Here is a 22,217-nt window from a genome sequence, read left to right on the forward strand (position 1 = left end):
GGGGGTCATCAGGGCCAATAAATTAGAATAAGAAGGGGAACCACACAGCCCCCCTTCTTAAAAAATTAAAATAAATAAAAGACTGGCATCGTGCCGGAGGCCACGCCCCCTCCTTGCAGCACTCTGCAAACGCGCCCCCTGGCGAGTTGTAAGTTGGGGAATTAATTCCTCTTCAATACTGAGGGTCCCTGAGGGCCAACTAGCCCAACAGGCATCTCCAGTATGCGCCAGGGAGCTGTGCTGCAGACAGGTGTTCTGAGGCCAAGCCCCTTTTTACACCTCTCTGCAACGCAGCTCTGTGGCGCTTACTGGAGGTACCTAGTGGTCTAGTTTGACCCTAGGGACCCTTAGGATTCAAGGGGACTTAATCTCTCAACTTAGAACAGCCACAGGGCGCGTTTACACAGTGGTGAAGGGAGGGGACGGGGCCTGAGGTGACATGTGCAAACACGCACTATGGCACGTTTTAAATTGGGGATATAATTTCCCTTCAATACTGAGGGCCCCTGGGGGCTAACTAGCCCACCAAGTGCTTCCAGTAAGCGCCACTGAGCTGCATTGCAGAGAGGTTATTTTTGAATGTGTGTATCAAAGGTTATATTAGGGTGAGAGGAGGTCTGCCACTCTATCACAAGGATGATGTCATCAGTGATGTCATCAGTGATGTCATTTGAGATGTCATCAGTGATGTCATGAGTGATGTCACTGACCATGTCATGAGTGATGTAATATGTGACGTCATCAGCAGTGCATTGCGGGCGCGCGAGTTATAGTTAGCTGAACTAACTATAACGGGGGAATTTCAATCGTTTTGTACAAGTGAAAAGTCCAGCTAACTATAACACCCCTGAAACCTATGGTTTTTTCAGTGCATTTCTGAGGTTTTTTAAATGCTAATTCCTAACTATAACGTGCCTGAAACCTATGTTTTTTTCTGTGATATATATATATATATATATATATATATATATATATATTCCCAAAGTTGCACCAGCAAGATGAAGCCGCACTCCAAACACAGGTTTAAGGAACACCCTTTATTTTCACAGTAGCAGGCAGTTTCCCATTTCGTCTGTTTGTCCCCCAGCTTGACGCGTTTCAAGGATGCTTTTCCTCTTCATCTGAAGCCTTCGGTTTGAAATGCTTTCCGTGCATTCTCCCATCTGCCATTGCGCCATTTAACACTTTAAATTCATTGGCCTCTGGTGTGCCTGATTATTTCTCGTTTTTCCCCGTGTTGCACAGTGGTAAATGTAGTTTTTCTGCCAATTAGTGTCCTCCAGTGGACCCAGTTTCAAACCGACGTTACAGGGACTGTTTTCAGCCCGTATTGGGCTTCCAAATGAGACTCTGCCAGCTAAATTAAAAGTCCTGCATTGCCATAATGCGAGGGGAAGATTCTCCCCGCCTGGGCCCTTTATGATTTGCAAAGGGTGGTGCGTAGCTTCCACGGCCTGGAACACGCTGTGTTGTAATGATTCCCAAAGTTGCACCAGCAAGATGAAGCCGCACTCCAAACACAGGTTTAAGGAACACCCTTTATTTTCACAGTAGCAGGCAGTTTCCCATTTCGTCTGTTTGTCCCCCAGCTTGACGCGTTTCAAGGATGCTTTTCCTCTTCATCTGAAGCCTTCGGTTTGAAAATCATAAAGGGCCCAGGCGGGGAGAATCTTCCCCTCGCATTATGGCAATGCAGGACTTTTAATTTAGCTGGCAGAGTCCCTGTAACGTCGGTTTGAAACTGGGTCCACTGGAGGACACTAATTGGCAGAAAAACTACATTTACCACTGTGCAACACGGGGAAAAACGAGAAATAATCAGGCACACCAGAGGCCAATGAATTTAAAGTGTTAAATGGCGCAATGGCAGATGGGAGAATGCACGGAAAGCATTTCAAACCGAAGGCTTCAGATGAAGAGGAAAAGCATCCTTGAAACGCGTCAAGCTGGGGGACAAACAGACGAAATGGGAAACTGCCTGCTACTGTGAAAATAAAGGGTGTTCCTTAAACCTGTGTTTGGAGTGCGGCTTCATCTTGCTGGTGCAACTTTGGGAATCATATATATATATATATATATATAAAAATAAAAGAGTACTGTAATATTTTTAGTAATCTTTATATACATTTTTCTTAGCATCTGAAACATCAGAATGACTGCAGGCGCCCAATTCAGAACTTCACAAAAAGGAACATTTTTACTATGTTATATGGGGTATGTGTATACCAAAAAAAAGCAAACTGGACTGAAAGCAAACTGGAAACGTAGTAAATACTATTCTAATAAATGTTATGGGAGGGCTACAACTAAGGAAACAACTGTTCTGTATGTTAAGGAGCATAACCAACCCCCTAACGTTACTGAAACTGAGGTTAGAAATGTTTTAGACAATATAAAAGAAGCTAGCACTAGATCAGAAAAATCTACCACTGAAATACTTAAGTAAATGCTCCCCAAAATACAACAACAGGCCATTGGCCAAATACCCTCAATATCTTCCCTGAAAAGAATAATAGCTAGAACTAAAAAAGCTACTACCACCACCACCCCTATCCCCCAAAACATTTGAAGAAGTAGAAATTCCCCCAGAACTCTCAATTACACTTAATGAAGAACAATTTCTTCTTTATGATAACAAAACAAAGGATAAAAGAATAATTATTTTTGCAACTGCTAATAATTTACTAAAACTCCAGCAGTCTGAAACTTGGATGATGGACGGGACTTTTAAAATATGTCCCAAACCATTTTATCAATTATGTACGGTCCATGTGCTATACCAAAATCCAAACATCCCTTTTCTCTACGCTTTGTAACCAAATAAGCAAAACTCCATGTATATTGAACTACTCTTAGAAATTAAACAGGAAGCCAATAATTACTAATCATTGATTTTGAGCAGGCAATGATAAATTCAATACTAAAAAACTACCTTCACACAGCAATTCAGGGTTGCTACTATCATTTTAATCAATGTATTTGGAGACACCTCCAAAAATCCACACTAAGGGACCGATTCTGATCCCGCTCGGAAACCCTTCCGATCAACATGGACAGGGAATGTATTCCGACCGACACGTATGCACGCTGTCTGACCGGGGGAGTACGATGCGATGCGTGTCAAATACAACCGACTGACATGGAGCAGAATACGTATGAAAATCAATCCGTCTGAGTACATCGTCCGGAAACGAGCCCAACGCGACCGACTCATACGCAAATGCTGCAACATAGCATAACGTGAATGGGAGAGGCTCGGACTACCCCGCCAATGCTTAACAAACCACCCATTGCGGTCAAATGAACGTCTCTGTCATGCTCAACTAAATACAACAGAAACAGACATTTCTGTCCAAACAAGCATTGGCAAAGGCAAAAAATAAAACCTTAAGACACACCCACAACTCCACCCATATAAAGGGCCAAAATCATTACCATGATCCTTTGCAAATTCAACAGACCTGCCAGCAGATACTACAACTACACTGCACTGAGACATACACTCACAACCCACCCACCACACAACCTGTACACCGCTAGCACCTGTCAAATACTACACTCACAAACACACACCTTTACTTATTCTCACTCATCCCCACTTTCACTAACCCTGGGCGGTGAACTACGCTACGCTCATGGAGTTTGTGTAGTTTTTGCAACTTCGCGGTTCATGTAGAACATGTAGTTATCGAACACTACGCAATCTGCAAGGTAGTGTAGTTCTTTTTCTTCTTCGCGCGTCAAATGCAAAAGCTTCATGAAAGAATTTCAATGCTTTTGCACTTGACTCGTGAGGGACATCTAGTAACGACTAGTTGAACTGCATCTCTTTGAAGAATTATTTTGATATTGGATACTATAATATTCACTGCCCACTGCTAATCTCGGCCCATAATGCTTTGCAGGGCCTTTGGTTGGGATTGTATTTTTGCCCATAACTGTTCTTGGGGTGGTCCTAGGAGGAAGGGACCACCACTGAATTGTTAACCAGCATGATATGCTCTTTGTGTTCAAGGCATCTGCTTGGTCCTCCCCCTAGGTTAGAGGGGACCCCAAAATCATCACCTCTCTCATTGCCTAATATTTCATGTCAAAATTCACTTTTGTGAATTGGTTATATGCTTTTTAGCATGTAAAATTGCTTAATCAAAGCATTTGTGGGTGTTGTTGGTTTTGCTGCTACGGTACATTTTTAAGCACAGTTTCTGCACTGTGCTACATGCATTTTGCGTAGTACGTATTAGTACCAACTTTGCATGCTCTGTGACAACAGACATGTGGACCAGTTGCCAAGTCACTGATTACATATGCATCACTGCACACTGGATCTCTTATGTAGGGGTTAGAGAAAAGATATATGCTGGTGTTGAAGCTGCTGAGATTTTTCATGCCACTCGCAAACATGCTACTATAGCAATGTTTGCCATGGAGAAATCTCATACTGCTCTAAAATTTTTGGATGAGTTTAACACCAAGGTCTTTGAGTGGCTGCGCCCAAAAGGGCTTAACATTGGTTTTGTTGCCACGGATAATAGCAGAAATGTAGTTAGGGCCATGAAAGATGGTGGCTATTTCAGGGTCCCGTGTTTGGCACACTGCATTAAAATTGTTGTTCAAGACTTTCTGAAAAATGAATACAAAGTCAGCAACTTAATGGCCACCTGCAGAAGAATATGTACACGTTTCAGCCATTCTTTTAAAGCCCGGAAGCAGCTGAGGGTCATTCAACATGAGCATAAAATGCCAGTCAATGCACTCACCCAGGAGGTGCCAACACGTTGGAACTCAACTTATTACATGCTTGATTGTCTGTTTGAGCAGTACATACCACTCAATGCCTATGTCATGCAAAGATTAGGGGATCCTACTGTGAAAGGCATGACCGTTGAGATGGGCCAATGGGACCTTGTTAAATGCCTGACAGAGATGCTACTTCCATTTGAGGTCTTCACACGTACACGTGTACTATGGGCCAAGCTATCCCATTGTTGCACATGTCAGAGCAACAGCTGAAGGAGGTGTCTGAAACGTACGCAGGTGTGGATGACAAACAAGACACATATTATTTGGCGGACTCCTTAGCCGCTCGCTTTTCTGAAAATACAAGGATTCAAAATAACATTGTGTCACATCAACATTACATTACTGCCACAATTTTGGATCGACGGTACAAATTATTTCTGAACAGTAAGGCAGTAATTCCTTTTTCAGAAGTGGATATTGCCAAGTACAAAACTTTGATAGATCTCTTGACTGGGGGTGAATGTTTTGATTTGTGCATTCCGTCCATCAATTTTGTGTCTTTTTTTTTCTCGCCCTAAGTGCGCCGAGTATGCCCAGACGTGGGTCCCGGGCTCACTGTGAAACTGGAATCAAGCTATCCTGACTGAAGAGGGGTGAAACCCTGAAGCCGGTCCTAGGATGCTTGTTTCCGGTCCAGGGAGGACCTGGCTTGGCATTTCAGGCTGGACTGTTTCCATGACTAATTTGCATATGGCCAGGTCAAAACTGGGGTGGCATGGTGAGCAAAAGAATGATGGATTTAACCCAGATCTCTTGACTGGGGGTGAATATTTTGATTTGTTCTGCATTCCGTCCATCAATTGTGTCTCTTTTGCTTTCTCGCCCTATGTGCGCCGGGTATGCCCAAACGTGGGTTCCGGGCTCACCGTGCCACTGGAATCAAGCTATCCTGGCTGAAGAGGGGTGAAACCCCGAAACCGGTCCTAGGATGCTTGTTTCCAGTCCAGGGAAGACCTGGCCATGGTGAGCAAAAGAATGATGGATTTAAACCAGATCTCTTGACTGGGGGTGAATGTTTTGATTTGTTCTGCATTCCATCTATCAATTGTGTGTCTTTTGCTGCACAGGCAAAAGAGACCAAGCAAATTGGAGCTCCCCTGAACATTGAGCGTACGGTCCAGGCCTATCTGGATGACACAACCGAGGTCTTCATGGACCGAAACCCATTGGTGTATTGGTATGGGAAAAGAAGCCAATGGACAGTGCTTAGCAGGCTGGTGATAAAGTATCTGGCTTCCCCTGTCACAAGTGTCTCTTCTGAGGGTGTTTTCAGTGCTGCTAGTGCCATTGTAACTGTGAAAAGGACCAGTCTCTCGCCCAAAAGCGTGGAGAGGTTAACCATGATCAAAATGAATCAGCACTTTATACCACCAGAGTACAATATACCTGAATCACAGCAGGAAGAGTAGAACGACTTAGGTGACGGAAGTAGTGTGTTAGATGACCTACTTCTGTTTGAACCACCAGAGTTTGAGGATGAGCTCTACTTCCCTGACAACTATCTTTCAACTTGTTACTTTCTTTCTTCCTTATTTACTTTTATTATTTGTGTGTGTGTAGTGGGGAAGTCGAGTAGTCACGAGTGTAGTAGTGGTATGACTGACAGTCATGCATTGATTTAGTTCCTTACTTTGGAAAATGCTATGTTGTGGTATATGTGTGCTCTGTGACTGTCTGGCTCAGTCAAAATCTAAATGGAGTTTGGGTCGGCGACGTGGGCCTGCTTGGTCCTGTTGCTGTTGTAGATTAATGCTGGAAACATACAGCAGAGTAGACATGATTTAGCCATGCCTCCTTCGAAAGTGTTTGCACTTCTCCGTAATTCCTACTTTTATTCCTCATTGATTTTTCAATATTCCTTTTGTTTTTCCATCAACACTAACAGGCCGGCTTTTACTCTGTGCTAAACAGAGAAAATCAACTCACACCCACCTACCAATCCGCATCCGCCAGGCAGGCAGGGGCACCCAAGATTGACGGACATAGAGTCCATGAAAGGGAGGACCAAGAGGAATGCCGAGATGCAACGCCCCAATTTGACCAGGATAACATACAATAACTTTAGTATCATTCATCATCTTTTAAATAATTTGATTTATTTTTTCTCTCCAATCATTATGACTGTGTGTGTTGTTGTTATTATGTTTGCTCTTTGCTTTTAATTGATCCCTACAGATTTTTTTTAATTTTCTTTGCAAGCTTTAAAAGGAAGCCCAGTAAAACAGAACATAAGATGTATGTAATTTGGGTCTCTCTGAGGGCAGACAGGCAAGGCAAATAGCATATTAATTAATAATACTGCTGTCCTCTACTGTCTACTACTACTCCAGTTAGTAAGCACTACTTATCATCATTAACCATCAAGTCATCATCATGCATGCATTTCCTTTTTCTCCCTTAACAGATATATTATGGTCGTCTGGCAAGATTGTGTGTGTTCAGTTGCTGTTGTCCATGTGTAGTGTTTGTCTTTGTCAAACCTTTCCTTCAAATACCCCTCCCAACCATTCATCAAACCCTAACCCTCTTCCCCCAGGCTGTGTGATTTATATTGAGGTGTGACTAAATTAAATTCACACCAATAATTGATCACACACTTGCTGGGGTGGATGTGGTGAAAGCAACACTAATTCAATTTCAATCAAGGCAGGGTGAGAATCTTCTTCTGCTTGCCAATGCCTACCCATGCTCAGTATATTTGCAAGTCAATTTTTTCTCCAAAGGAGCATAATCCATGATAATTAATTGCTGGCATCGATTGGATTCCTCATCCCCCTCCTAAGTTACAGCACTAAAGGTTATGCTTGTGTTGAGTGACTCGAGTCAACTACAGTTTGTAACTTGTTGTACTAGTCTATCCCCATCACCGTTATGTTTTATTTTACTTTAGCATTGCTAATCATCATTATTATGGTTTTTTGTTTGGCAGTCTTCTTGTGTACTGTACTGTACTTTGTTCTACTACTCCTTCCATAGTCTCGCTCAGGCGACTGACTGTCTCATTTTCTTTTTTTGCAAATGCTACTGCCAGTGTATACTGTACTACCACCGCAGCCTTGGCATCTTGGGAAACCAAACCATCATCACCATCCAGCCATCACTGTGCCTACGTTTAAACATCAATCACAGGTAAGAGAAGAAGTTTGGGGAGGCATAATTAATAATGGAAATTAATTCATTAATTCACACACCCACACCCTTGAGTCCAGTTGTAGACTGCATAGACTAAGAGGAGAGACTGACAGCACTAGTAGGACAAGTCACTCAGTGAGGGTACCGCATCTATCTGTTCATGTGTTACAAAATTGGCAGGTTATTTAAATCAAAAACTGGCTGTGGCCCTGCAGCAGCAAAGGAAGGAAACCATGTGACATAAAAGAGTAACCCCCCACAAAACATTTACATTGTATTTAAAGTTTGAGTATAAATATAATATAATCCCCTAACAAAATAAACTAATGTACTTTACAACACCTGACCCACCCCTCTCCCTAACCCCAACCAGTGTCCAAAAAGATAAAGAGTCCAACCAATGACCGTTAAATACAATTTTTAAAACCAATTGTCCATAAATATATATAAACCCCAACTTTTCTTCAACGTAGCCCAATGCCCACCCACCAAAAACAAGAATAAAAAAGGGGCAATCCAACTGGATCTCTATCGGCGGGCTCGCAGTCTCCGGTTAATCGCCAGGACTTCCTTTACCTTCTGCTTTAGGCCATTCGGAGGAGCATGCGGCACTTAAAAGTTCGGCAATTGCATCCACGGGGGTACAGCAGTGCTGGATGAAGTGCGGCGGGAAGCTGCCAGACTGTGGCGCCATACCACTCGAGGGGTCTGGCTGGGGCCCGGGGGATTGGAGGAGGCTGCAGTTGCTACAGCCTCCTCCTCCTCCACACCAAAGCCTCCATCCGCCGATATGCATTGCCGAAGGCCTCAAGCTTCCAGCACCAGGCCATGGCTGCCAACTCCTTCCTGTCAGGTTTTGGTTGTGAAGGAGTAGCTATATCAAAAAAGCAAAAAAGACTATTCTGACCAATACTGTTAGCAAAACAGTAACACAAAATTAATTCTACACACATAGTGGCACAGTAGCACTAGCAAGCACATGAAATAACATTTGTGGTATCTATGGACTTGAGTATACCAGTTTTCTTCCTCTCCCTTGTTTAGCTAAATAAAGTAACCTTGTTGTAGCCGGCATGCCAGTTCAGTCAGCTTGCGCCCAAGACAAACATACTTGTGACACAGACTCGCATTATTTTTATTTACTACTGTCTGCAGGTGGGAAAGCTGACTACACAATCATCTTATTTTTTCTATTATGGGTGGCACTGGCCATACTCTGTTACATGAAGGCCAGGGCAACTGCTCAATTTCACTTTCACCCTGCCCTGACTACTACAACAAGGCAGATGATATCTTATCCAAATGATTATTGCTTATATATATTTGTTACATTGGTTGGGTGATACTTGATGTTTATTGGATCATGACATCCAGATGTCACATTACAGGGATAGGTTAATGGATAGATAGAATTTTTACGTTTTTTTTAATACCTTTTTATCTATTTATTAGCAATTTGCACTACGCTACGACACTGACTTATATACATTTTACATATGACATTTAGTCTAATATGTTTAGTCGTAGACGTACCTGAGTTGAATTTGCACAGACCATGTACTAGCATTGATGCACTTATTACATTCCCTTGGATCTAGGACTATATTAGTGTCAGGTAGTATTCAACTTCCCAAGTAGAGGGCGAGTGACCTCATGGGAGCATTGGTGCATTAAGGCAAGGATATTTGCTCAATTTAACAACCAAACTTCTAAAATACATTGGCTACAATGCACGAACCCCAGACGATATCACAACAATAACTCTCTCTATCTTTCCACTTGTCATTCTGCCTAGATTAGAGCGCTTTGGTATTAAAACCATGATCCAATAAACATCAAGTATCACCCAACCAATGTAACAAATAATTTAACCTCACTGAATTATCGCGATATTGCGCAGCACACACCCCAGGTTTCTTTGCACTTATATGGCACCTTACACTTAAGCACTTTTTTTCAAGAACAATTGTTGTTATTTATTGTTATTGATTTTACCTTGATCGTGATGCCAAAAACAGAAGATAAAACATCAATCATGTTTGAAAACAGTATATTAAGTAAATACACATGTGATATAGTTTCTCAATATTTGTATGAGATTGTTACCAATTATATACTCAGGTTGACATTTTATGTAATTTTACCTGTCTCGTCACCAATACATGCTGTTCTTGTTGTTTATGTCTACTACGAGATTATCGTAGTAAGCTAATCACGTGGTCACGATCATACTGGCACTGTCACTTTAAAAGGTGTTATCTCTCTTAGACCACTGTCATGTGATCAAGGCTCAGGCGAGCCGAAACGCGTAATGGCGACAGAGGAATAAAAGATTTTTTGCACTACAAGTTGGGTCCGTGCCTTTCTCTTCAGGAGAGCCGTTAGTTCGGAAAAGCTACGGAGGAAAAACCGTGATTTCATTGGTCGTTTACTGGTCTCGCACGATCATTCACGGACCCCCTTCTCATCAACGGTCGACGGCGCAGTGAGACTTCTCTTCCCGGGTGACCCGGAAGCCTGCATTCATTCCGTATATATATATATATATATATATATATATATATATATATATATATATATATATATATATATATATATATATATATATATATATATACATACATATATATATATATATATATATTCACTTAAAAAACCATAGGTTTCACACATGTTATAGTTAGCTGTACATTTCACTCGTAAAAAACCAATGAAATTCCACGTTATAGTTAGATCAGGTAACTATAACTTGCGCGCCCACAATAAACTGCTGATGACGTCACATATTACATCATTCATGACATGGTCAGTGACATCACTCATGACATCAATAATGACATCTGAAATTACACATTGTGGATTGCGGTCGCGCAAGTTATAGTTGCCTCGCCTTTTTTTACACAGTAACATTTGTTTTTTTCTCCCTTGTGGGTCCTTTAATTTATTTAATAAATGTGATTGTTACTTCTTTATTTTTTTTTTATTTTTTTTTTTGCCGTGCGCGTACGGTAAGCTTACCGTACGCGCACTCCGCGATTTTTTTTAAAATTATTAAATGTATTTTCTGTACTTTTGGGTCCTTCTTGGACCCCCTGACAAACACTAGGGGTCTGCAACTCTCTTCGTTGCCCCCTTTTCACGTTCCCCACCTTTGTTTCTCAGTGCGAGAGACAGAAAATGGCGGCCGACACTTCCTGATTTCGACCGATTCGAATGTTTACAGTCATGTAACCACCAATCAGAATTGAGCTCGCGCACGGCACCGTACGCGTACGGTAAGCTTACGGTAAGCGCACGGAGCACGCTTACAGATATATATATTGATTTAAATGCTATTTTCTCAGGACCTACTGAACAGATTTACACCAGACCTACAAAAGGCACATCGCTGACCTGAGGACTACCTCTGCCAAATTTCAAGTAATTCTGTTCAGCCGTTCGGGCTGTAGCTCGGACTAAAGGTCCTATGGGAAAATGCATGGGGGAAATGCGTTTTGGGACCCCCCTTTTTTCTCAGCCCCCGCTTGACGAATTCCCCCGAGACTTTCAGGGTAGGAGCGGAGCGTAGCGCCCCATTAGTTTTGAAAATTTCGCGAGGATTCGTCGACCGGCGCCAAAGTTATTCCAAATAGAATGTTGCGGATTTCCTATGGAAACACGGTCCTAACTATAACTATCTACTGGCGACCGCCAGTAGATAATATATATATATATATATATATATATAGATAGATAGATATATAGATATATATATGTATCTGACAACATGAGGTACTTTGTTTTGATTGATTGTGTAACCATGCAGCCGATAGGCCACCCATGGCAGGCTGACACTGTTGAAAATAAATTAACATAAGTAGTATGTGGGCCTCAGAGTCGGAGGAAGGCGCTTGATAACATACATACACAAAATATGTGCTGTGCTTGCAAACTACTGGGAGTCAAGGGAGTATTCTGAAAATACAACTTCCATTCTCCTTGGCTTTGCTACTCAGGTGTAGTTTATTTCCTTTTACATTCTCTTCAAAGACTCTTCAGCCAGTCACAGTTTACTCTATCTCCACCTATGCTATGATGAATACCATCCAGGGCAGGCACCCATCCAAAGTAAACATGTCTATCATTCTTCTTAACCTCTCAACAAATCTTAATTTGTTTCAACAACAAACATTTATTATTGTTTTAAAACACCACCCATGCGTCCTTCCTTCCTTGCTTGCCTTTGAGTTTGACTCGTGAAACACCCCAGAGGATTCTTGCTATCACCCATACAGTCTCATCCACCCAGGCAGGCATCTTTTCTCTCAACTTCCACCCATCCTTCAACCACCCATGCATCTGATTCTTACCAGCCACCTATGCATGCATCCCAAGTGGCATGTATCCTTCTCTGCCGGTCATATATATTACATCTCGCCCGTCTTTTCTCCTTCCATCCTTCTTTCCCTCTTCGTTCAACCCATCCATCAAGGTCATCTGACTCTTAATCTTCTCCATAAAACTTTTCCAGCAGAATTGAAGTCAAATAGAAGAGGCCATCAATTACTCAACTATTACTCCCACCGCTAATGCTATTGCTCTAATGCCAAGTAAAGGGTGTCTTCTTTAACCGTTGTTCACAACAAGTTATTCTCTTTCAGCATACAGTGTGCACCCTTGCAGCAAGTGTGTAACTATTGTCAATAAGTAAGGAATATAAGTATAACTTACCACCGTCAGCCACTGCTACTGGCTCACCCACCCCTGTGGCAGCTGCTGCATCCACTGCTCCCTCCTGGGTGGCGTCGCCTGCCCCACCACTGGCCCCGGCACGGGTGGTCAGTATGCCTAGAAAAAACATTACACATTTTTTTACACCTCCCCCTATTTATTCTTTTTCACTAGAAAGATTGAAAAAGTAGTTAAAGTACATATGTATACCACATATATCACTAGTGCAAATCGTGTACTAGAGTAGAGTAGACACTTGTAGGAGTATGCAAAGAAATCCTCAGCACACGTCATAGGTGTATCAGCAATTCATTAAGTGCACGATGTAAGCACGAATTATACACAAGTTATTTCAATTCTTATTTTCTTTCTTTATTCTTTTGGTCTTGCTTCAGACAGCCTACATGTGTTCCGTCGCTTACAAAGGGAATCGTCCTGCGACTTTCTAAAGGCTGCATAAGCACAAACAAAACACAGGCCAATGTAACACCTTACAAAGTTTTCAGGTGTCAATTATATTATTCTGAAATCCCCTGTGTCAGAAGTGGAAAACAACTCCAATTAGACATGTATTAGCATGCACAGGGTGGACAATGCAGACCATGAGCCAAAAGAAATGCCTAATACCATGAACAACAAATAATATCATAAGATCAAAAGATCCCAAATACTTAATGCGGTAATGGAGGAAAATAAGAGTGACAAGCAAGTGACATTGGGCCATATGTAGGGAGAACCGAATTGGCGATTCTGAAATTGCGTTTTTTAGCGAATCGCAATTTCGGAATCGCAAATTCCGATGTAGGTATAATTTCGCTATATTTTAGCGATTCCCTTAAAATCGCAGAATATTTTTGCGATTACCCAAATGGTGATTCCTTAATTGCGAAATCACAAATAAGGAATCGCAAAAACGGGAATCTGCAATTCAGGTGCAGAATGATGACATCACACCCAGGAAGTGTGACTGCCCATGCTGCACCTGATTGCCTGCAGCTGTGAGTGAGCCAGTAGCTGTGTCAGAGCCTGTGTGGAGAGGAGAACAGTTTTGCACAGCTTTTGGAAACCAGCCAAATGGAGTCCCAGGGTCCTGAGAAGCAGCATGATGAACCAGCAAGGAAGAGAAAACATAAATTCAGTGACAGGGAGCTGGAGGTCCTCACACAGGAGGTTGTCACCAGCCATGATCTCCTTTTTGGGAAGAGTTCCCTACGAGTTCCAGAGGCCAGAAAGCGCAGGATATGGAGTGACATCCAAGAAAAAGTCAATGCCATTGGTGTCACACACCGCAGTGTCGAGGACCTACGAAAAAGGTGGTATGACATGCGGCAGAGGTCAAAGGAGAGGGTGGCCACAAGACTTGCAGAGGCAAAAAAAACCGGTGGGGGGCCTTCCACTGCAACAGAACCAACGCCCCTGGAGGAGCTGGTGGAGGGCACACTTCAGCCTGAGAGTGTGAGTGGAGTGGCTGACCTGGACAGCTCAGAACACACAGACACCAGACAAGGTAAGATGCATGCCAAAACACCCTGATACATCCCCAACCCACCCCCAAACCCCATAAGGCAACCTGACTGCAACTCCAGTACATGTCACACAGCACACCCAGAAATGCATTATGGGAGACGTAGTCACATGCACTGATAACTGTGCCAGTGAGACACAACCAGGTGGAATAGGAAGGACTCCATCATGCAGATAGTGACAAACACAGGTAGTAGCCATGTGAATTTATTGTGTAAAACTAATGCATTACAAATGCCACACAGGACACAGAACTAATGTGTGCCCTTCAATCCACAGCACCACCACCAACACAGGATAGTGAGGCTGAATGCGAGGCAACAGCTGAGATGGAGGACGAGGTAGGACAGGAGGAGCAGGGCGAAGCCAGGACTGCAGGCACAGCACCATGCAGGCGCCACAATGTTGTACCACCACTACCACTGTTGGAGGCACAGGCACCAGACACAGCAGAGGAGCAACAGCCAGTGCACAGGCAGCGTGCAGAACAGCACCAACCACAGTCCCCTGAACACTCCAGAGTAGGGAGAGGGATGAGACGCAGGGCACGCCCATCCACCAGCGCTGCTCCTGGTGAAGAGGACACGGTGTTCTCGGGCCTGGAGGGCAGCATGCTCAAGCAACAGTGCCTGCAAGTAAAGGGGATACGGTCAATCCAACGGCAAATGGCTGCACATAACCACAACATGGCCGAGTTGCACGCAGTTGTAGTGGCCATTACTGGTGCATTGGAGGGCCTGTGCAGGGAGATCGTGAGGGACAGGGCAGCCCGGCACCGGGAGAGACATCGCCTACACACACGGCTGGACCTATACACCAGGGCAGTGAACCGCCAGTCAACCGCCACATCCCTGCTGGCCAGAAGATGTGTCAGCATGCAGCACGAGATGGCCCACTGCTGCCAGGACGTTGGCAGGGTCCTGGTGCAAGTTACACATGCGGTGGACCAGATGCGCGCAACTGCCACAGGTGGCATAGGCACACTTGGTGCCATGGACACTGATGAACAATCAAGCAGGAGCAGCATCACTCCCCCTATTCCACAGGACAGACGCCGGAGTGCACGCCAGGACAGAGTGGATGATGACTCCAGGGAGGGCAGTGCGCAGGCACAGCGAGGCTCAACAGGCCGTGCACGGAGGAGGTGAAGGGACACAAGGGACTAATGGCCACGTGTGAGGCAACACAGTCAATGATGACTCAGTGGCTGATGTTAGTTAGTGCACTGTGACACAAACAAGTGCATGCAGGGACTATAAAGTCACAATGGATGGTACCTTTATTCCTGAAGATAAGGAAATAAACATCCCTGTAAGAAACAAATCAGTTGCATTGTGTCCTCTTTACTCACTTAGAAGTAGTTTTGTGTGATCTCGTCTCGTCTCATGCGTCCCGCAGCAGCACCATCTCCACCTGCGGGACCGCGATGTGGTGCTGGTCCATCCTCATCTGATGATTCAGAGTCTGACAGGTCCACTGGGGTTCCTTTTTTGGTAGCGATGTTGTGTAACATAGCACAGGCAACCACAATTCTGCAACATGTCTCCGGGCTGTACTGTAGCGCTCCTCCACTCTTATGGAGGCATCGAAAACGGCTCTTTAGGATTCCAAAGGTCCTCTCAATGGCACAGTGTGTGGCTCTGTGTGCGCTGTTGTACCTCCTTTCACCTGCAGTAGCTGGATTCAGGTACGGTGTGAGGATGTAGTCTCGTACAGCATACGCACTGTCACCTGCGGGGCATAAGCAGATTCAGGGTCAATAGTGTCCTGCCACTGCATCACTCTACTGCCACTGTGTGTGTTTGGCATGCATTTACCTAGCAGGTAGCCCTCTCCAAAGTCACCATTTGTGAGTCTGCGATGTAATGCACAGTGGCGAAACATAAATGAGTCGTGTGTGCTTCCAGGGTATTTGGCCACAATATCAGTGATTATATGTTGGGCATTGCACACTACCTGGACGTTCAGGGAATGATATGACTTCCTGTTGCGAAATACATAATCATTATGTGATGGGGGAGAGATTGCGACATGGGTCCCATCTACGCAGCCAATGACATGGGGGAATTGTGCAACTTGGTAGAAATCCTGCTTGGTCTGATCTAGTGCCTGTGGTGTGCTTGGAAATTGTATGTGGTGATGCAGCCTCTGTACCATTGCATCCAAGAAAGCATGGAGGAAGCGCGACAGTGCACTTTGCAAGACACCACCTGCTGTGGCAATGACCCCCTGAAAACTCCCTGATGCCAGGAGGTGCAGTGAGCACAGCACCTGCACATGGGTGGGAATGGAGTGTGCCCTGTCTGTGGGGTGTTGAAGTATGGGTGTCAGCTCCTCTATTAAATCCAGGATGCTGTGTGGGTGCAGCCTGTAGTTCACATGGATCTCCTCATCGGTCAGTTGGAAGAGGGTGATGCGTGTTCTGTAGATCCTTTCCTGGCGTCTCCTCTGCATGGCATCCCTGATTCGCAGCCTCCTGGCTATCACGTACAGCCCAGCCATGGTGTGAAGTCCCTGTGGCATTGTGGGCCTGTTTAAATAGGTTGCACTTGGTTACCACCTGCTCAGAGTTGGTGGTAATTGAGAAGTGCTAAACTGCGATTTTTGAGGAATCGCTATTAGCGATTTTTCTGAAAATCTGATTTTGCGAATACGCAATTTGCGATGTCGGTAATTGCGATTTCCGCAAATACTGCGACGCAGATTGCGATTCCGCTAAATTATTCGCAAACTGAGCTTTACGTAAAATTGCTAATCGCTAACTTAGCGATTCGCTCCTTTTTGCGGCGGACACCTCTCCAACATAGGTGCAGTCAGTTTTGCGATCGCAAACACCAAGATTCTTGCGATTTGCAGTGTTTGCGATCGCAAAAGTGTTTCCTACATATGGCCCTTTGAACCTAAGTATCATTCCAAGATTGCTACTTTACCTCCATGTGAAAAACCATTATCAAAATATAGTGAGTCACACAAAGCCTATCCCATGACTAGTGACAGTCAGGCAAACATCTATAAGGTGCTTCCAAGTGGTGACGGAAGAGTGACTACAGTATCCACCTCTGTAACCCCAAACCATGAATTTGTGGAAATTCAATAAATATCTCTGTCCTTTTTGATAAAGACCTCTCTAAAGTAAGAACAACCACTAGTTAGCAGACCATAAAAATAGGCTGTCCACTCTCTAGTACTCAACTCCCACACACAATCTGGACACCTACTTCTTTTGTGGTGATATTTCCAACCCACAAAGTGATTCAGTATCTTGTGCAACGTCAATAAGGGAGTCCATGCATCTGAGGGATCCTATTTTGACCCCAAAGCTCTAAAAATAGTAATAAAGGGGATGTCTCAATGTGTAAAATCCTTACAAAAACAATGTAACCAGTTCTATATGAGTAAAAGTACGTGCTCATTCCAAATGCACAATTTCAACCAACGTGACACCTATCCTTGTGTTTGCCAAGCCTGTTCCGTAAGCCAACATGTCAGCCCTCGCTAGAATACTCTGCCAGATCATTACATACACACCGTAATACATATAATGTTACATTTGTTATCTCTTTCACCAATGTTTGCGATCAAAATATCTCTTATGTCTCTCTACAACATAAAACACTGCTTCAAAATGTGTCCTCCGTAATATACTTTCACAGTATCACAAACTCTTCAAACCAATGCATCCCATTATATGTAATTTGCACAATCAAAGTTCATGTAAAGTAGAGCCAAACCACATATAGCGTGATGGCTAATACAGTGATAATCATGTATATATTCCAAAATCGAGCAGGAAACATTTGTTAAATCCTGTACTCTATGTCACATCATTATTCGGCATACTAAGTGCCAACCACCATTCAATCTTAAATGCTTACACGCCAAATCAGTTACCCAAAATGTCTTTACAGTTATCATACTACAAGACAAACACATCACACAAACCTAGTCCGACTCTTATTGTGAGTCTGACGATCTTGTCCCAAACATCGCTCTCCGTGTAGCTTGAGAACACAGAAAGAAGCCACGCGAAGCTGCTTAAATACAAACTTTCACTAATCAGTTAATTGAAATGAAGAGAGGACAAAAACCAAGTCTCATTCACACACCCGGATTATCAAAATAGACGAAGGTCTAAAGCCATGTCCCACTTCTTGATGGCCATCTTAAAATATCGATGTCCAAAAGCAAACTAATTACTCTAAACTCTGTACTCATTATACAGCTCCCCAAAACTCCCGACCCATATTACACACAGTGTTATTTCAAATTAAAACCTATATTCAAGGGTATTGCTAAATACACAGGGCATAAATTAAAAAATGTTCATATAAACTCCACTGGGCACCATCTTGTAACGTGTTTCTTGGACGAATGTGGTTACCTAAGCTAATCAAAATGGCTCGATAAGTAGTTAAAGCACCCTTTCAGAACGTGTGTCCGGGTAAATTGACTATAGTGATACTTTCTCAAGGTGTGTTATGCACCATGAGTGAGATGTGCTCAACGTGAACATCCACACTAAATTTCTCCATCCCCTCATGGTAATGGAATATTAATTTTTTTTGTGTATGGATAGAACAATACAAATTATATATAACGGAAAAAAAAACAGAATTACGGAATACAATGTACAGAGAGCAACAATTAAAAATACCAGGCGAATTTTTCAATGTAGAATGCAGGCAAACAGAACATTTTCTTTTTTCATTTCTAAAATAACCCTCATGACACCGAGACCAGTTGTAAAGCACAGAGTAAAGCAGTTCTAGCATTTACCTTCCTAGAAAATAATATATCTCCTGGTCTACATTAAGCCCTATCTCAGTGCTACGCAGTCTAAGAATCCAAAGTGCCTCTCGCCTACGTAAGGCTAATTCTTTGTTGCCCCCTCTGAGATGTCGCTGAGTTTGTTCAATGCCATAGAATTCAAAGTGTTTGTTTGAGGTCTGAGTGGAGTATTGAGCTATGTGTGATCGGATATCTCATGTTCCTTTGCTTGACCGCTCTCATATGTTCTCCTATTCTTTCACGCAGCATTCTTATCGTACTACCAATATATATTTTCTTGTATTTGCACTCAATAATGTACACAAAGAATTTCATCTGACAATTTATATTAGACACTATTCTATAGGTTCCGACACCTGGGCCCATAAACTGTCTTCTTGTTTCATTCCCACTTACATGCACTGCAGTGTCCACACCCATAAAAACTTTTCATCCGTTGTGGAAGCCAACTTTCTGTTGTCTCAACCCTTGGGTAGCTCGGGCTCAGTAAATTCCTCAGTGACACTCCCTGTCTGTAGGTAATGATGGGTCTGCCCAAGATATTATCGCTAAGGGATCTGACTGCCCTCAGAATGTGCCAATGCCGTTTAAGACTGCGCATTAAGACACCTGACCAGGTGTTATAACAGGTCACCATCTGTATTTTGTCATCTTTTCGGGTAGGTTCAGTGCGTTCTCTCAGAGTACCTTGTCTTTTTACCCCACGAATTCTTTGTTCTACTTTAGTGAGTGTATTCCTGTCATAGCCCCTTCTCTGGAAACAGGCCAGCATTCCCTTCTTGCATTCCTCAAATTCCGGATCATGACTACAATTCCGTCTCACCCAGATTAGTTCACCAAAGGGGATGGACCTAATCTGGTGAGCAGGATGAGCACTGGACGCATGTAGTAATGCGCTGCAAGCTGTCTTTTTGCGAAAGTGTCTACTGTGAATCTTATTCTCTCTGATATACAGTTCGACATCTTAAAATGAGATTTTGCTTTTGCTGTGCTGAAAAGTGAAACTGATGTTATATTCATTACTGTCCAAGTAATCAAAAACTCGATTAACTGTCTGGATGTGCCTGTCCATATCATCAGGCAGTCATCGATGTACCTGCCCCAATATGGGATGGAGTCATTCCATTCTGATTCCATTGGACCCCGGATCTTCATCTCCTAGAACCAACCCATGAAAAGGTTAGCATATGAGGGAGAAATTCTGGAGCCCAGGGCAACCCCTTGCTTCTGCCTGTACCACTTCTCTTTGAACAAAAAAACATTGTTGACCAAAATGAGCTCAATCATATTGATCAGCATCTTTGTGTGATTCCATGCACTAGCTGATCTGGTGTTAAGTATCTTTCTAATTGCACGTACACCAATGTCTCTCCTGATACTGGTGTACAGTGCAGTAACGTCAAGGGTCACCAAAGTCATATTTTCTTCCCAGTTAAGGTCTGTTATAATCCCTAAGATATGCTTTGTGTCGCGGACGTATGATGGCAAGTTCTTGACCCTAAGTTTTAAGAAAGTGTCCACGTATTCCGACATTCTCTCAGTTGGCCCTTCATTGCCAGATATAATGGGTCTCCCGGGCGGAAAGGGAAGGTCTTTATGTATATTCGGTAACGTATATATGCACGGGTACATAGGCCGGTCAACTCTCAAGTAAGTCAACTCATTATCATCAAGTAACCCTTGCCCGTGCCATTGTTTTAAATGTCTGTTTGTGTGATCTGTCAGTGTCCAAATCGGGTTATTAGGGAGAGACTCATAACACTCCTGATCATTTAGTTGAGAGAGGATGTCGTGGTCATAGTCCGTGCTATGCATAATGACTATGTTCCCCCCTTATCGGTTCCCGAATCGTAATGCTCTAGTCACACATCAATTTTTTTAGGGCATCACGTTCTTTATGTGTTAAATTGTCCCTCTTAATCTTCATATGTCTTTTTTTGTCCATATGTCTGTCTAGGTCTAAGATCACCAGTTTGTGGAAAATGTCTATGTTATTTCCCGTAAACAATGTTGGAGTCCATTTGGACTTTTCCTTCAAGTTACTAGTTATGCTAAAGTCTCTGACCATGTTTAGATCACGCATTATCATGTCAGAGGTCACTACCTTGTCCTCACAATCTGGTATTGACAATAGTATTGGTGTATCCAATACATCTTGAATTGAGAGTGCACTAGAAGCAAAGACTCCATGACTTTGTTGCAAATCTTTATTGTCATAATCCATCATTTGAAAATGTTTTTTGATTTTTATCCTTCTCACAAATTTATAAAGATCTATTTTCAGATCACATAAATCACCAATACTCTTGGGACAAAAACTCATACCTTTAGTTAAAACAGATAGAGTATCATCAGAAAAACATGTGTCTATCAAATTCACCACATTAACGTCACCTATTTCTTCAGGTTCCAGGACCTGGTTCTCAACCCTGGCTGCTCTTCTCCCTGCGCTCCCTCTCTTTCCCCTCCTTGTCTTGTTGCTGGTGCGGGGCGTCTGTTCTCTCTGTTTCCTTTCTTTATTCTCTGAACTTCCTGTAAAAAAATAATTCGCACTATTTGGAACACTGTTTGGACCCCCTCCTCTATCAGACTCACTGCCACTGGTCTGAGCAGTTGCCAAAGATGTTGAACTGGAACTCATTGATTTGCCTTCATTAGAGCCTGGCTGACTATCTTTAGGTACTAAATGATCATACTTTTTGGCGAATTAAAAAATCCTGCCAATTGAATAATCATGTTCAACACTCTTCAATTTTCCAGTTTTGCGCTGTTTACTATCAGTAAGATGACATTGCATTATGTCATTTAAAATGGCAAAGTTCTTCTCGGTTTCCTCAGATGAATTCAATTGTTTAATATCTTGTTCTAATAGGCCTATGTCTTTCTGTAGTTGTGAAACTTTCCTGTCACAATTCTTAATAAGAATCCCCATTAACCTGTTCGAATTGTCTGTAAGTTCTCTTTCCCAGGTAACGAGTTGGTCCGCCTCAAGGTCATCATATGTAGGTATTATTTGTGACCTTAGACCCGTGGGAATTCTTCTTACTCTAATATATCGTCTCAAAGTGGCAGCGTCCCACCACTTGGACATTTCACTCTTCCTCAGCCTCTCCAACCTGATGAATTTCTCTCTTAGACCCTCTTGTCTTGGTGATTGTCCACCTTGTGCTAATGAAGTATTGTTTCCTGATATATTTTTAAAAAAGCCCTCTGCCTCTCTGTCCCTGTTCATCCTATCGCTGGTAAATGTTGTCATTGTG

The 22,217-nt window shown here is 43.0% G+C and overlaps 1 long non-coding RNA gene across 1 annotated transcript in view; it reads right to left on the reverse strand.

The window, feature by feature from the left end:
- The window catches only part of LOC146821113 (uncharacterized), a 41,877-nt gene extending 26,167 nt beyond the window's left edge, over positions 1 to 15,710 (reverse strand). Inside the window, exons 1-3 of the long non-coding RNA XR_014962863.1 lie at positions 15,688 to 15,710; positions 15,521 to 15,582; positions 12,646 to 12,762 (exon numbers count right to left, since the gene is read on the reverse strand). This is a non-coding gene — a long non-coding RNA (uncharacterized LOC146821113). The remainder of the gene's footprint in view (positions 1 to 12,645; positions 12,763 to 15,520; positions 15,583 to 15,687) is intronic.
- Positions 15,711 to 22,217: the final 6,507 nt, after the last annotated feature.

This window comes from Triturus cristatus, chromosome 6 (assembly GCF_964204655.1).
Source record: "Triturus cristatus chromosome 6, aTriCri1.1, whole genome shotgun sequence".
Taxonomy (NCBI): domain Eukaryota; kingdom Metazoa; phylum Chordata; class Amphibia; order Caudata; family Salamandridae; genus Triturus; species Triturus cristatus.